This window comes from Sturnira hondurensis, unplaced genomic scaffold (genome assembly GCF_014824575.4).
Source record: "Sturnira hondurensis isolate 20B ecotype Veracruz unplaced genomic scaffold, ASM1482457v3 Scaffold0003693, whole genome shotgun sequence".
NCBI lineage: Eukaryota > Metazoa > Chordata > Mammalia > Chiroptera > Phyllostomidae > Sturnira > Sturnira hondurensis.
In genome coordinates, this window is record NW_028076324.1 from 10291392 (window position 1) to 10307499 (window position 16108).

The window sequence follows — 16108 nt, forward strand, 5'->3', positions numbered from 1 at the left end:
AGGGCTGCCCAGCCTCCCATGCACTCCCAGGGGAGTGACATCCCTATTCCAGTCTCAGTCTCCTCACCTAGAGCCAGCACGGGCAGGGGCCACCTGCACGGAAGGCCTGGGCCACAGCTTCTCCCCACACTCTCCATGCCCCATGGGAGCCAGGGCAGTGCCTTCTAAATACGGCAGCTCCAAATTACCCCCTGGCTCCCGCAGCCCTGGCCTCGCTGGGCCCATGCCTGGGCAGGATTGGGCTGAACCAGGTGCAGGCAGAGCCAGGGCATGAGCCCCTGACTCCCCCAAACCCAGCCTGCTGGAGTCTGGGTTCAGGGGTGGGGAAGGAGAGGACACAGTGTTGGGGGCTTTTTCAAGGCCTGGATGACAAAGCTGAAGTGGGGCTGGGAGGCATGGTATAGGCTCAGAGAGGAGGGCCAGTCACCACACAGAAGCTAAAAAGTACCAGTGTCTCTTAGGCCCCATGCACCCTGGAGGAACTTGCTATGACAGCGGTAAGTCCCCGAAAGCCCAGGACCCTCCTGCCAACAACCGCTTTCTAAAAGACCCTCAAGTGTGGAGTCTTTTGTAAGGGACCAGAGGAGAATAGTAAAAAGCCCTGTCAGCTTTTGTCCCAATTTCAAAATTTGTCCCCAATCTGCCTAATTGTTACTTTTTCCTCTTCTGCCTCTACCTGGCCCAGCCCCATCACCACCTCCCGGGCCGATGCACTCCCACCCTCACTCCCCAGTCTGTCCTAACCCCGAAGCCAGAGGGCACCTGTGAGCACCTGAGTCAGGCCCCATCCCTCCTCGGTCCACAGCCCTCCTGGGCTCCCTATGGCCCTTGGGGTAAAAGCCCAGGTCCTCCCCCAGCCCATGCCTTCTTGCACAACCTGCCCCATCCCCCCCCTGCCCTCGCCCCTCTCGCCCCCCCCCCCCGCCCCTCTTGCTCACCTGCTCCAGGCACATGGGCCCCCCCACTACTGGTCCAATCAGTTAGGCACAGTCCTGCTTCAGGACCTTTGCATTGGCTGTTCCCTCCGCCTGGATCTCTCTGCCTCCAGATTTAATGTTAACATTTCTTGGCTAAAAAGTAAGCATGAATGGGAATGGGGAGGTGTCACCCACACAAGGAAACAGCAAGAAGCAGCATCTAGATGTCCTGGGAGGGAGAGAGGGAGAAATTAGGGCAGGGACACAGGACGGCAAGGAGCCCTCGGCAGCTCTGGGCAGGGAGGGATGTGGTCGGGTGGGCATCTGGCCAAGCCTCCTCCCTGTTCCTCTTTCAGGAAAGTGGCCTAGGACGCCGGCCCTGTGCTGTCAAGAAAGGGAAACCGAGGCAGGTGCATTGGTCTGCATGGGGCTGCAATCCCTGAGTTCCTGGGGGACCTTGTGGCTGTAAAGAAGGGAACAGCCACCCACAGGGTTGCAGAAAATATGGGGCTGCAAATGAGGCTGGGCTGGGGGTGGGGAGGAAGGAAAAAGGCAGCTGTGGGACCTGGAACCCAGGAGCCAGGGAGGGCCCCGCCCAGAGCAGAGAGTTTCCTCTGTGCCAGGTGCTGGGCTATTCACCATCTGCTCCCAGTGGCCAGCTGGGGCAAGGCCACTGAGGGTTCCAGAGGAGCCCCTGGGGACTTGCCCGAGGCCCCGAGCTGGGTCCTGGCTCCTCTGAACCCTGTGGTCCAGAGCCCACATTTAATCAAATGACCGTGTCGTTCCTTGGCCACTGTGGGATCTCGGAAAAGTGGATGACCTTCTCAGGGCCTGGTACAGCTTTGCTGGGCAACCACTGGGGGCTCCTGGACTGTGCTAATGGGGAACGAGTGGGCACCCATTCCAACCGGGCACTGGGGCACGGGTCACGCGGTCCCAGAGCTGGCTTTGTGTACCCACGCAGAGCAGGGAATATAAAGGCATGATTATGACCCAGAACCACACAGCAAACAGGCTGTGTCACCCGCATGAGGCGGGGTCTATGGTGGCCAGAGGATGCCCTAGGGCCACCCCCCCACTCCCCCACCCTCGCCTAAGGATCATCCTGTCCTAAGGGGTCTGGGGGCTAATTTGCGAAACTCTGACCTTCAGGAGACTCCCCCTGGCCTCAGGCCATGGGCAGGGAAGGTGGTGGTACTGGCAGTGGGGCTTCAGGACAACTAGATGGACCACCTCTCTGCCCTCACACCCACACCCCACACTTACCCCTCCCTACCGCCTCACTTCTGGGCCAGCAGCCTTTCCCGCCACGCAGAGCCTCTTTTATAGGACTTCGGAACCTCTCAAGGGAAGGGGCTGGGCTCCCAAGCCTCACCAATAACTGTGCTGGGTCCCCAAAGCACCCAGCAGGGTCCAAGCTCTAGCTCGGAGTCACCAGTGGGCTCAACAGGCTCCAGCCAGGCCCTTTTCCCTCTCAGGGCCTCAGCATACCCTCACAGGGAAAAAGACTCAGTGAGGGTCGCCCTGCCACCTTCCTGGAACAGGCTGGGACTGGGGCAAGGGCTCTGCCTTTCATTGAATATCGATTTGTGTTAGGTGCTGCCCCAAACCCAGGAGTGGATGGATGGGCAGGGCAGATAGGGAGCCAGGCCCAGCCCCAGAGGGAGAAATCAGTAATCTTAGCAGGGTGGCCCAGTATGCCACACCCTCTTAAATGCTCCTTGAGCTTCTTTATGTTTCTCTTCTTGCCAGATGAGAAAAAGGAAGCTCAGAGAGGGGGTGCTGCTTGCCAAGGGTCACACAGCATGGAGGGCACCGGGCTGGGACTGCAGGTTGGAGACCGGTTCTCCTTCAAGCCCAGGGTCCACACTCCCCAAGTGCCCAGGCTGCCTGACTCCCCCACGTTGGCTTCATGGGGGAGCCTGAGATACCAAGATCTCACCCTCTCCAGGGGGCTCTGCTCAGCATTCTAGGACCTTCAGGATCTGACTGTAGGCTCACCCTGTGGCCTCTTTCCAAAGGTTACTGCCGTTTCCAGAATGCACTGGTCTGCCTGGGGCCTCTGGACCTTTCTCAACATGAGTCTCCCTAACAGGTAGACCCTTCTCCAGCTGGCCCACCTGTCTCCACACATCCTTCAAGCTGAGGCCACAAATTCCCCCACCCCAGGACTGTTCCTTAGCTCAGCTCTGACCGACACCCCTGGGCTGGGAGTGGCTGCGTCTGACTCTGTCCCTCCTCTGCTCTAAAATCTCCATGGCTCTCATCTACATCCATTAAAATCCTGACCCCCAACAGCCTCCAGAATGCTGACCCCATCATGTCGCACCCCCAGCGCCCTGCTGGAAACCTCCTGCCCACTGGCTCACACAGGAGTATTTGTACATGTTGTTCCTTCCCCCAGCACATCCCTTTCTCCTTTCCCACCAAACCTCAGCCATCACTCCTATCATTAGGTTCGGCAGAGCTGTCACCTCCTCCAGGTAGGCCCCCTGGATGTCCCAGGCTGGATCAGGAGCCCCTGTGAGCTACTCCAGCACCCTGTGTTTCCTATCACAGCTCTGTTCCCATTAAGGGCCTGTCAACCTCTAAGCTAGGGGCCTTCTCCCCACCATGGGATCATGGCAAGGCCCCTGGCACAGCTTGGTGCTTCAACCCACATCATTCCTATGACCACATCCACTGCAGAAGGGGAAACTGAAGCCAGAAGGAGACACTGCAGGCAGGGGAGGCCAACACCAGTGTGCTGCCAGCTGCAACATATATCTGCGTTGGCGGTCAGCTTGAGCCTCAACGGGTAGAAGTGAAACTCCAGGAAGGGCAGGCAGGATGTGGGGGGCTGGACCCCTTACTGGGGAGTTGCAGGAAGTTCCTCCGGAGTGGACCAGATCTAAGAAGGAATCTTGGGAAGCACGACTCACAGGCAATAGGGGTTGCCGAGGCATGGGTTTGGTGGGTGATAATGGGATGTACGATGGCATGGAGGTTGGGGACACAAGTGGCCGGTGAGTAGGTGGGCACTGATATGCCTGGCCTGACTCCCCAGTTTATTAAAGCCTCAGTCAGACACAGCCTCAATCCGGGGTCCACAGGCCAGATGGGCATGGAACAAATGGAGAGTGGGAAACCTTCCCTAAGTTTTAGGGGGTGACTAAGAGGAGAGATCCCAGCTACCTATCCCCCACCCGACCCCCAAGGCTCGCGGCCTCCTCCACGGACCGTCCCGAAGGAAGGATCAGAAGCCCCCAGTCTCCCAGCAAAGCACCCTGGGGCTGGCAGCTAAGGCTGCCCCCGCCTAGCTCCGCCCCCAGGAGGGGGGAGGAGAAAAGGCTGGGGGCCAGGCGGGGGAGGGGACCCTACAGAGCATAACGGTCAAGAGTTTTCCAGAGTGAGAGCTACAGGCTTGAACGGGGAAGCGCCAGGCAGTGTTGGGACTAGAGCTGGCCCTGGAGCTTGCTTGGCTGGGCCAGGCCCGTGCAGGAAGGGGGCGATTGGGGGCCCGCGAGAGTACCCCCTCACCGGAGCCTAGAGCAGGGACAAGGAGGGAAACAAAGCCCAGAGCAGACTGGCCCTAGATATGGGAGATCCCAGGTGCACTCACCCAGTGGCTCAGAAACTGGGGCCGAGCCCCGTTGCAGCTGGTCCCTCCGTCCCTCGTCCACCCCGAGCGCTACAGCGGCGCACAGGGAGGACTTGGGAGAGGCCGGGGCCCAAAGAGCTCGGCCTGGGGGCGAGGCCGGGGGCGGGGCGGCCTGGAGGCGGGGCTCCGGACGGAAGTGGGGCGGGGGACCAGAGGGGGAGCCCCATCTGGGGGCTCTGGAAGCCTCCATGGGGTTCCTGAGTGGGGAAAGAATTAAAGCGGGGTACTGAGCCCTGGCACAAGCACAAGCATGAGGGAGCGCCCTGAGGCCCGCCCTTTCGTAAACCTGACGACAGAGGGAACCCCTATCCTTCTCCCCCTCCCTTTCCAGGTGCTGGTCGTGACCATGGCAACAGAAGAAGGGGCTTGGATGCCAGACTCCGTCGCAGAGGGCTCCCCAAACACACCCAAATACAGGAGGTCGGATAGGGGGCAGGAGTCCCTCCCAGCCGGAGTAGGATGGCAGAGGCCTCGCCCCCTAGACTCTCAGAAAGACCCAGGGGGTGGGGGAGGGGCGCAGGCACAAAGAGGCTGCCCTCCTGCTGGGATCAGGTAGGGGTCTGGGGAAATGAATGGGGGACACGGTGGCAGAGGCCCCCACCCTAGGCACAACCCTAAGGAAGGGGGCGGAGAGCGCAGGCCCAGATTGGAAACAGATGGGGCCACCATGCCAGGCCGGAGACACTCGATCCATAGGGGTGGGTGGAAGGGAGGGGGGTAGAGGGAGGGGCGGCCCCACCCAGGCAGCCAATCCGGGCCGCGCTTCTGCCCCGGTGAGAGTTTGAAAACTCCAGGGTTGAGGCAGGGAACTGGAGGCCCCTCGGGTTCTGGGAGCTTGGGAGGTGTTCAGGGAGGGGCGGAGACCCGGACGGAGAGCCAAGGGCCACCGCAGGGAACCGACTCCCCCATCTGCTCCTCTCCCTGGTGAAAAATGCCACTTGAATGAATCCCGTAACATGTATTGAGCTCCTAGTGTATACCAAGCTCTGTGCCTGCTGAAGTCACACCCGCATCACCCCCGTTCTGCAAAGGGGTTAGCAGTGGAACAGACAGGTTGCTTTCCCAAGGTCGGGAAGAGCAGGGGCTGGAAGCAAGGTTTGGGTCCAGAGGATGAGTCCTTACCCATAATGCTGCAGGAAGCCTGGAGTAGGAAAATGACAAATGGAGAAATTGCTACAAATTTAAAGTATCTAGGGGCAAAGGACGGGGGCTTTGATAGGGACACACAGGCAGCTGTGGGAGCCCAGAGGAGGCCCTGATAAGGTTCAGGGACAACTCACTTCCCATGGTGGCCCATCCATACTCTGCTATGGCTTCCGTGGAGGATCCATTCCCCACCTCTCCCCAGCACCATAGGCTTGGTGATCTGCCCCTTCCTGACATGTGCCTCAGTTTCCCCCCTCTGCAAAACAGTGTATAATGCCACCTCCCCTAGCACTGGGGAGGGCTGCACTGGAGTTCTCAAAGAACCAGGGGCCCAGTAGGTTTTCTGTGAATGTCTGGATGTGGATTCTACAGAGCACACAGTGGGTGCTGCTAAACACAAGATGCTCCAGTACCTCCACTCCCCCACAGCCCCAACTGTGGGAGGCACACAGGTGCTTGAAGTAGGTGCTTCAACAGGCACAACACCTGGAAGCCCAGCACTGTGTGGAACACACAGGAAGTGCTCTGGGTCAACCAGATCTGGAATCGAGCAGTGTTACCTTCCCCAGCTTAGGAGGGCACACAGTGGGCCCTCAGGAAATGCCACCAGCACAGTGGGTGCTTTGCTTGCATTAATGGGTGGATGGCCCAGGTACAGGGCTCATACGCACCCAGGAATGAATCCAAGCACACCCCATATGACCTCAAGGAAGAACCTGCACCTCCAGGCCTGTTTTCCTATCTGTAATAAAAATGAGGTACACGACAGTGCTCGAGGAACCCGAGATGTCAGGACATCCAGGGCTTTGTGACCTGGGGAGGAAGTGCCTGTCTCTGGGTTGTCTAGGACCCAGGGGATGCTGGCGAGGACCTGCCAGGCCCTCCCCAGCTGTCCCTGCCTTCTCAGGGCTGCTACCCATGTCTGCCTGAAGATGACCTCCTGCCTCCATGCAGTGGCAATGACCACTGTGGGCTGGGAACAAAGCTACCCCCACGGTAGGGGTGGGAGAGATCTGGGCCAGGAATGAGGCCTGCATCTAGTCTGCCGCAGCTGGGTGCCCCGCCTGCACAGCCCCTGGAATGCCCCGCCCTCCTCATGGCTCTAATCACCCCATACATTAAATACCTGGTCACAGGCCTGCCTCTGCCACCAGACTGCCACCTCCAAGGGCTGGGCAGGGTCTCCATCTTGATCAGAGCACGCACAGTAACCCAGGACCCAGCAGAAGGAGGTTCTCAGCAAACCTCCACATAAACAGCCAGGCCCCTCCGCACCCAGGACAGCCTACTCCAACCTTATTCTCCCCTGGGGGCGACAGTGTGCAATGCCCTCATCACAAAGCAGGTGTCTTCACCCACCCTTTTTTAAACAAAAACTGAGTGCCCGGACTGGCTGAGGCACACAGTGACTAGGCCTGGCAAGGGTCCCCGTCCTCGCAGAGCCCAGGCTCCCTCTGTGGAGGGCGGCAGGAGGGAAACAGAACCAGTAAAATACACCAAGGGTCAGTGAGTACTGAGTGCTACGAAGACGGACGAAGCAGGGGGTGGGTGAGATGCAGTCTGAAAAAGGGAGGCCCAGGAGTGAGGGGGTGACATTTGACCTGAGAAGAGAACGTAAGAAGTTACGACAGGTATTTGGAGGAAGGGCAATCCTGGCCCTGGGGCAGAATCATGCTTGGCCTTCAGGAGGAACACGAGGGGGGCCTGTGTGGCTGGAGCAGAGTGAGTGAGGGGGAGAGAGGGGAGGTGAGGGCGGGAAGGGGGTGAGGGCGGGAAGGGGGTGAGGGCAGGTCATGCAGGGCCTTGTGCCCCACCCCCAGGGAAGGACTTGGGCTTTTATCCCTTGGGAGCTAGGAGCCCCAGAGGGCAGTGGGCAGACGAGGAGCAGGACTTGACTTGGGTGCTCACAGGCACCTCTGGCCACTGCAAGGGCACTCTGGGGAGTAGGGGACAGGAGAAGCAGGAGGGGAGGTGACTGCACATACTCAGGCCAGCGATGAGAGGGACATTCTGGACAGATTAAGGGCAGATCCAACGGAATTCCCCGAAGGACCAGTGCTGGGGCATAAATTAAAGCTCAAGGATGACCACAGGGTTTTGGGCCTGAGCAAATGGAAGGTTAAGGGCTGCCACCTCTGGGAAGCCCTTCCTGACTGCTCTGCCCACCCAGTGCCCTTGAGGGCTGACCCCAGAAGCCCCCAAACACTCAGCGGATATGTCCTCTATTTACAGCAGGAGGCAGCTGCCCTTGGGGAGAAGCATGGGGCTAGATCACATCAGCCTCTACAGCTGGGACATTTGTGGGTAATTGTTTTTTTCAAAATAACTTTTATTCTAATTATAAAATAGGCACATGCAGCAGAAAATGAGAGAAAAATCGGCCGAAAGAAGAAAATAAAAGCTGCCCATAATCCACCCCTTTCCTGGAGAGAAAATGTGAGCATTCATTTTTTCTACAAACATTTTTTGAGTACCTACTATGTGCCACGGTAATGGGGACACAGCAGTGGGCATGACAGAGCCAGCCCTCCTGCCCTCAAGACGAGTGAGGGAAGGCAGACACTCATAGGAAACCATTACTGCCAAATACGTAATGCTGGACAGAGCTAAGAGATTCCAAAAAGAAAAGAAAATGCACAGTGAGGCTCTAGAAGCCTGGAGGGAGCGGGGCCTGAGGTACTGCTCGGAGGACCTGGAGAAGTCAGCAAATCAGACATACAAACACCTATGAGAACAGTGTTTCAAGCAGGAGAAACGGCAAGTGCAAAGGTCCTGAGGCCAACTGCTTCCCGTCTTTCTTCTTTGTGTGCAATTTGGTACTTTCTGAAATGGAGAGCACCATTATGAGACCATTTGCCCGTGTCCCACCCAGAGTTTAATCAGTTCCCACTTGTTCGACGTTACAAACTGACACACTGAGAGGAGCGTCCACACATGAACCTGTGGCCTGTCACTTCCTACACAAAAGTTCCAACCCATAGGTGTCTGTCAGGCCGTTCTGCAGCCTTTGATACCTGCCCTGATGTGGCAGCCTTGGGTAAAACCACACACACCTGGGTAGGACACCCTCACTCCCATCCCCCTCTCAATCTGTCCCACTGTCCTCACATTTGGGGCCAAAATCTCTCAGAGTTTCACTTACAGACCACCACCAAACTCTATACCCTTGGGATCCAGAATGAGGGAGACACTGGTCAGCAGCTCCATGGACCCCTCCCTTCCACCCAGCACAGTATCCATGACCCAGGGAAGTGAGTGTGTGCCAAGCAGCCAGGAGCCCTCCTCACCCACACTTCCAGCACGGTCCTGGCACCACGTATGCCAGCCGGCTACCCCTCAGTGGGCACACTGCCCACTGCAGACATGTCCCAGCTCCTCACCTGCCTTTTTCACCTTCCAGCTCCCCAAAGGCCAGCTACCTTCCTTTCTTTCCAGAGAAACCCAGGATGCCTTCAGGCACAGCTGGGTCCAGATGCACCTGCTCTTCCCAGGTTCTCCCCTTCTCGGATGATGGCAGCCCCGTCCTTCCAGAGGCTCAGCTGAGAACCTCGGGCCAGCCCCGACTCTTCTTCCCTCTCCTGCACATGTTGCTGGTCTGCAAATACCCTCAAGTGTCACTCTTAAATTTCTCATGCATTTGTCCATCCTTCTCCATGTGCCTTCTTACCCTGTCTAGCTCCCAGTACTGCCCCCCTGGACCAATCGTCTCTGCCCTGGTCCCCCAGCTCTTGCCTTCACTCCGCACAGTCTGTCCTCCCCACTGTAGCCAGAGGGCGCCTGTGAGCACCTGAGTCCGGGGGCCTGTACCGCCGCTGCCCACAGCCCTCCAGGTCTCCCAACTCCTTAGGGATAAAAGCCCAAGCCCTAGCTGAATCTCACAAGGCCCCTAACAGTCTGCCCCCATCCCCTCCCACCCTCACTTCGTCCCTCTTTCCTCCTTGTGTACTCCACTCCAGCCACATGGCCTCCTCCAGGCTCCTCCAACCACCAGCCACTGTTCTGCCTCTGGGCCTTTGCACAGGCTATTCTGTCTGCCTAGAATACCCTTCCTCCACATTGTCACGGCTCTTTCCTTCTCACCATTCAGGTCGCACTCAAACATCACCTCACAGACACCTAACTGCTCACTCCAGTTCAGACAGTAGTCCCTGTCATCCTTTATCACACATCCCTCAATTGTTCTTTCTTTTGGGGCACTTTTATCTGAAATTACAGGGTGGAGCCAAAGGTAAGTTCACAGGGTCCTGACCGGCGTGACTCGGGTGGTTGGGTGTCGAACCACAAAGTGAAAGGTCGCCAGTCCCCTTTCAGGTCAGGGGACACGCTGGAGCTGCAGGTTCGGTCCCCAGCCGGGCTGCGTCCGAGAGGCAGCCTATCAACAAGAAGCAGCCTATGGATGTTCCTGTCCCTCTCTCCCTCCCTCCTCTTCTCTTTAAAAATAAATAAAGTCTTTTTAAAAAGTAGGTTTACACTGTGAATACGTGAAACACAGAGTTTGTTCTTATATTCTTGTATTATTTTTCACATAAACAACTGCAAACCTACTTTCGCCCCACCCTGCAGTCTCCTCTTCTTTACTGTCCGAATCAGTCTTGTCCAATAGGAGACCGACAGCCACGTATGACTAGTTGAACAAAATGAAACAAAATCCGAAATCAGTTCCTCAGTCACGATGGCCGAGCGCCCTGCACACAAGGATCTCGGTCACAGTAGTGACATGGACAGAGCACTTTTCTACCTCCACAGAAAGTTCCGTGGACGGCTCTGCTGGAGGTGGAGCCAGGAGGGTGGGACTGCGTTGGCTTGGTCATTGCTGGGTCCCAGGGTCTGGCACACAGAAGGTGCTCAATAAATGCTCTCCAAATAAATGAATGAACAAATGAATGATTTGCAGAGCCTGGAGGGGCTGATTTGCCGGACAGGGCAGAGACCGGCAGGTGCCACCGTCAGCCACAAGTCCACGAGCTGGGATTTGCAGCTGGGTCTTCCTAACTTGCTGTCCAGGTGCTCTCCAGGGTGACTCCAGCCCCAAGGGCAGAAATTTGTGAAAAGCTCCCCTGGGCCCTGGCTGGTGTAGCTCAGTGGGTTGAGCGTGGGCCTGTGAACCAAAGGATCGTGGTTTGATTCCCAGTCAGGGCACATGCTTGGGTTGCAGGCCAGTTCCCAGTGTAGGACACACGAAAGGCAACCACACACTGATGTTTCTCTCCCTCTTTCCTTCCCTTCCCCTCTGTGCTGCAGCCCAGTGCCAACATGCGGACAGAGCCAGAAGCAGGGGGCAGAGGGGCCAGGTCCCCTGCCAGGTCCAGTCCTCCAGGGTGGGCCCCCACCAGGCCCACCACCATCCCCCACCTTGTGCCATTGTTGGCTGCTTCCCTGGCTCTGGCCACATCCTCTCTGCAAAGTGCCTCTGTGATCACCAGGTCCCCAGTGAGTGCATGGTGCTGCCCACACCCTCCCCTCCTTGCGCCTGACTTCTGGCACATACCAATCGCCTCATTAATCTTTCATTCAACCGGCTCATGCCTTTGCCTTAAACCAGAGATTTTCAACCAGTGGGCCCCAAGGATTTTAAAACATGCAATAGCTGACTATTTAGTCAGGGGCACTGACCTCTTTTCCTTCAGATTGTCAAATAAAAAAATGACAAGAGCCAACACAACAATAACCATTTGGTGTGAATGCCCTGTCTTGAACCGTAAATATATATTATAGGTCATAAAATATAGTTGCATCTTATCGGTCATGTTGCATAATAAGATTGTGTCTAGTTAATAATACTTGGTAGTGAAAATCCTCATATACATCCTCATATCCTGATTTTTGAAAAACACTTTGGAGCAAAAAGGGTAGGTAATTACTATTATTATTTTTTGATAAATCAATCAAAATTATACCTATTTTTTGTCAGACTGGCAAAAAAAATATAACACTTTTTTGGTGTGCCACAGGGTTTTAGTGATTAGTTTATGTGTGCCATGAGATGAAAAAGGTTGAAAAGCACTGCCTTGAACTAATTTCCTTTAAAAACTAACTCGATAATGTATAGCTCTGCCTAGCCTTGAAAGTCACCCGAAAAACTGTTACAATGAAAATGTGAACAGCGTTCTTCCATTTTCCCCGGATACTGTTGCTGAAGGCAGCAGCCCGAATGGGATCTGGTTATGAAGAGGCTGTCAGATGTTGGCTTGACAGATCCCCACACCTGAGTCTTCCTCCATGTGAACGGAAAGGGGAGTCGTTGCTAGCCTGTGCAGCTATGTGTCAAGGGACACCCCTCCACAGGTCACCCCAAAACAGCTTCATTCTGGGGGCAGCCCCACAACTTTAGAAATCACGGCCCACAGAAGACAGGCAGACAAGGTCCTCGACCCAGCTCTGTCCCCAGAGAGCTATGTAGCCCTGAGCAAGTCCTTGATACTCTCTGGGCCTCAGTTTCCCTACCTGCACTGAGGAAGATTGGGTTTTTTAGTGCCTAAAGTTGACTTCTGTGGCTTCAAGGCCTTTGAAATCCTACAAACTGAGACACAGGCCAGTAAGGGCCCCAAGGCAGGGCTTGGAGCAGCCCCTGACAGACTTCTGGAGTAAGTCTTGGTCTTGGTCACCACGCAAACCACCTCAGCAGCCACCTTGCACCAGGCACTATCCTAAGTTCCGGGGACACAGCAGGGACCAAGGCAGACAACCTCCCAGGGCTTCTCTTCTAGGGAAGGAGAGTGGCAGATGAAGGCAGCCATGCAAAGACAGGGGTGAGGAGGGAAGGCTGGGCAGAGGACACAGCACATGCAAAGGCCAAGTTCTAGGGAAAGAGAGGTGCCTGGTAGCTGAGAAATGGTATTACAGGGGTAAGGGGTGGGGGGCAAGTCGTTTGAGGAACGAATATATTTGAGGCATGAACAATCATCACACTCCTGTAAATACTCTCCTTGCACGCCTCACCTGCTCTTACAGAGCCCCTGTACACCAGGCTCCAGGCTGAGCACCAGGGGCACGGGACGACCCCAGCAGTCCCAGCCCAGTCTTAAGGAGTTCACCAGCCTGTGAGGGAGCGACACGGGGGCTCAGGCACTTAGAGATCAGAGCTGTGATGGGGGATGCCTCTGGCCTGCAAATGCCAGGAAAAGGAAATATCTAAAATGTGAAGAAAGTAGAAACTGGGAGAGGAGACCTAAGTAGCGCTAGACGAAATGGAAGAGGTGAGAACAGAAACCTCGGGCTGAGTCCCAGTCACATCCCACAGGGGAGAAGACAGGGACTAGGGAGCTGGCTTCTAGGGCCAGGGGTGAGAGGGACAGACCTGCTGTGCAAATGCAGGTGACAACTTTTCCACTCCCCAAGCTCTCAAGAGTGGGGAGAAGGTGACATGTTTAGACAGGGGTTTGGATCTAGACCCAGTGCCACTTCTTCTGAGACTTTACTAAAAGCACTCTCTAATTTAGCATTTAGTATGGGAAAAGCATTCAGAACTGAGCCAGGCACATAGTAGGTGCTCAAGGAACACACTGGCCATTATTCCTGACTTTTCCTGAAGGCCAGGCACACATAAGCAGCTTGTTGATTACCCTCAATAAATGGTATGAGTAAATGATAGTATCTCCCCCACTTTTCAGTGAGGGAAACCTCTCACCACTAATGAATGGCAACCTGAACTCAAGCTGGTTCTCAACCCCTCCCAAAACCACTCATCTGAGCCTCAGTTTCCCCTCCCCAGGCCTCACCCCTCTGCTTCCCTTGGAGATGACAAGGTCCCAGAATTCACGGCATCTCACACTGAGCCCACCTGTGACTCCCAGTCATCATATGGCCAGGGGCTGCCAGCCCCTGGAGGCACAAGGATGGACCACGGGTCTCCCAGACATAGTGTTTTATCATCATTATTATCAACTATTCTCTAGCAGCGGCCCCTGGCGTTGGGAGCCATAAGGAAGCACAGGACAGGCACGGGCAAGGATGGTGGCTTGGGCTCAGCAACTGCCCTGAGGGACTCAGCCCCAGGCCTCTGCGCTGTCCCTCCCTCCGCCAGCGCCACTGCCCCCAGAAACCCTTCGCAGGTCACCTACCCTTGCCAGGAGGCCTCCCGCATCCCCTACTTAAAATTCCACCTTCCACTCTGGTTCTCCCCCTTCCCCTTGGCTGAGTTCTTTTTCTTAGAGTGACGTCCTGCCCTGACATTGGACGTGGTTTTTCTTCTGTGCTTCGTTTATTCTCCACCTCCCCAACTAAACTTCAAGCTGCAAGAGGACAGGGACTTGTCCTTTTAGATTCCTCAGGCCTGGAACAGCAAGCAGCTGGCACATGGCAGACGTGCACACTGTGGAAGGGAGGGTCCTCTCGCCCTCGGAGTGCCCTGTTGTCGGCCTGTGCCAAGCTCGGCGGAGCTTTCCCACGCACTCACAGACCAAGGGTAACACTCGAACGCAGATGGACTTTAAAGCGGAAATTGTATCATCCTGTTTGTGTCGTTTCCCGACTTGCATTTTTTCCACATGACACTGTACACACATTCCTGTGTGTGGGATCCCTCTTTTCACCTGCCTCCCAGCCCCCGGTGACAAGGCTGGACTATTCACTGCGATCCCCAAGGTGCTCGCCCACGGTGGACCTCCGCACCCATGCCTCCCAGGCCCTCGGGGAAGCATCCGTCTGGCTCAGTGCTGAGAGGCGGACGGCTGCCTTCACATTCCCTTTGTGGCTTCACATGAGCTGCAAACAGCACCTCCAGAAACTTATCTGACAGACACATTCCCTGAAATGACACATGTAGAAAGTTGTCAGAGCAAGGCTTGAAATAACACAAGTGCCTATCAATGGTGGATCGGTTCAGAACATGACGGTACAATGGACCAGATAATGCCACAAAAAATTAGTATCTCTTGGTATCATGAGATTAGTACCACAGGTGTGAAAAGGAATGGGGAAGCTAGATGTACAATCGTGAAGTTACTTTTGAGATCCTGCATTTTTAAACAAGGAAAAAATACCCTCACCCAGGGACAGAACAGTGCGTAAAGGATGCTACCATTTGCTTAAATGAAGGAGTGGAACTCTGCCCACCTCTGAATGTTCACAGAACAGCCTCACATACCTGCGCTGGCCAAAATGGCACCCATTGGCCACGCGTGGCTGTTTACATTTAAATGGAATGAAGTAGCCCTGGCTGGTGTAGCTCAGTGGATTGTGTGCAGGCCTGCGAACCAAAGGGTTGCCAGTTCGATTCCCAGTTGGGGCACATGCCTGGGTTGCCAGCCAGGTCCCCAGTTGGGGGCGTGTGGGAGGCAACCAATTGATGTTTCTCTCCCTCTCTTTTTCCTTCCATTCCCCTCTCCCTAAAAATAAATAAAATCTTAAAAAATAATAATAAAATAAATGGGATGAAGTAGAATACAACTTAAAATTCAAGTCCTCAGTTGCACTGGCCACATTTCGAATGCGTAAGAGGATGTTTGGTTAGTGCCTACTTTACTAGAAAGGACAGGTAGAGGACATTTCTATCAATGCATGAAAATTCTACTGGACTGATGCAAAACAGGGGCGGCAAGCTAAAACCCACAGGCCAAATCTGGCCCACCAACTATTTGTGTAAATAAAGCTTTATGGCACATGGCCACACCTATTCATCCCCTGTTGTCTCTGGCTGCCTTCTTGCCATAAGAGCAGGGTTGAATAAGTAGTACAAGCAGGACCCCCCAGCCCTCAAAGCCAAAAAGATTTACTATCTGGCCCTTTGCAGAAAAAGCCTACTGATCTCTGCTTCTGGGAAGGAGGGGGGAGGGCTGAGCATCTGGGGGGCAGCGGAGGCTCTCCACTATGCGTGCTTCTGCGCACCCTTAAAGGGGCCCCACACGTGTGCACGATCTGGCCAGAAACATACATCACAAATAAGAGAATGCAAAGTGGCAACGCGTCTTTATTCTCCTGCCCGTGGCACCCAGAGAGCCCGGACCCACTGCTGCCGTGCCGGATGTTACCAGCTCCAGACCGCTGTGCCAAGGGGATGGGGAAAAAATGGTTATCTTGCTGTTTTAATCTGCATCTCCTGGGAATCTTTCAATATAGATAAAAGCCCGTCCACTCATCCATCAACCACAGTCTCTTAAAGAACAGAGAGCAGGAACCCCGTCCACCTCAATCGCCACACAGTCCCCTGCATCCATGCTGGGTCTGGTAAACACTTGAAGCCTAATAAATGCACATGAGGACTGAGGGCACTGGGCCTGAGGATGGGGCTGCATGACAAGGCTGGCCGTGGGCATGGAATGTCAAGCCAAGCTTCCCCAAGGCCATGCCGCCAAGGGACACATGGCCAGCCTGGCCCCCGGGGCAAGCCGGAACAGCCCGTCCCTTGGGCAGGATGCCTCCAGGTACATCCTCCGGGGCGGGGGGCGGGGGGCAGCGCTCAGCGGTG

General features: G+C 55.5%; 1 protein-coding gene across 8 annotated transcripts in view; it reads right to left on the reverse strand.

The window, feature by feature from the left end:
* Positions 1-16108, reverse strand: part of PTPRS (protein tyrosine phosphatase receptor type S) — a 95995-nt gene that overhangs the window by 60548 nt on the left and 19339 nt on the right. For 7 of the 8 annotated variants that reach the window (XM_037042640.1, XM_037042639.1, XM_037042638.1 and 4 more), the window contains exon 1: positions 4519-4635. The exons of the other annotated variant lie outside the window; for it this stretch is intronic. The gene's annotated coding sequence lies outside the window, so the exon portion shown is untranslated. Of the gene's footprint in view, positions 1-4518; positions 4636-16108 lie in introns of those variants that run through there. 8 annotated transcript variants of the gene reach the window in all.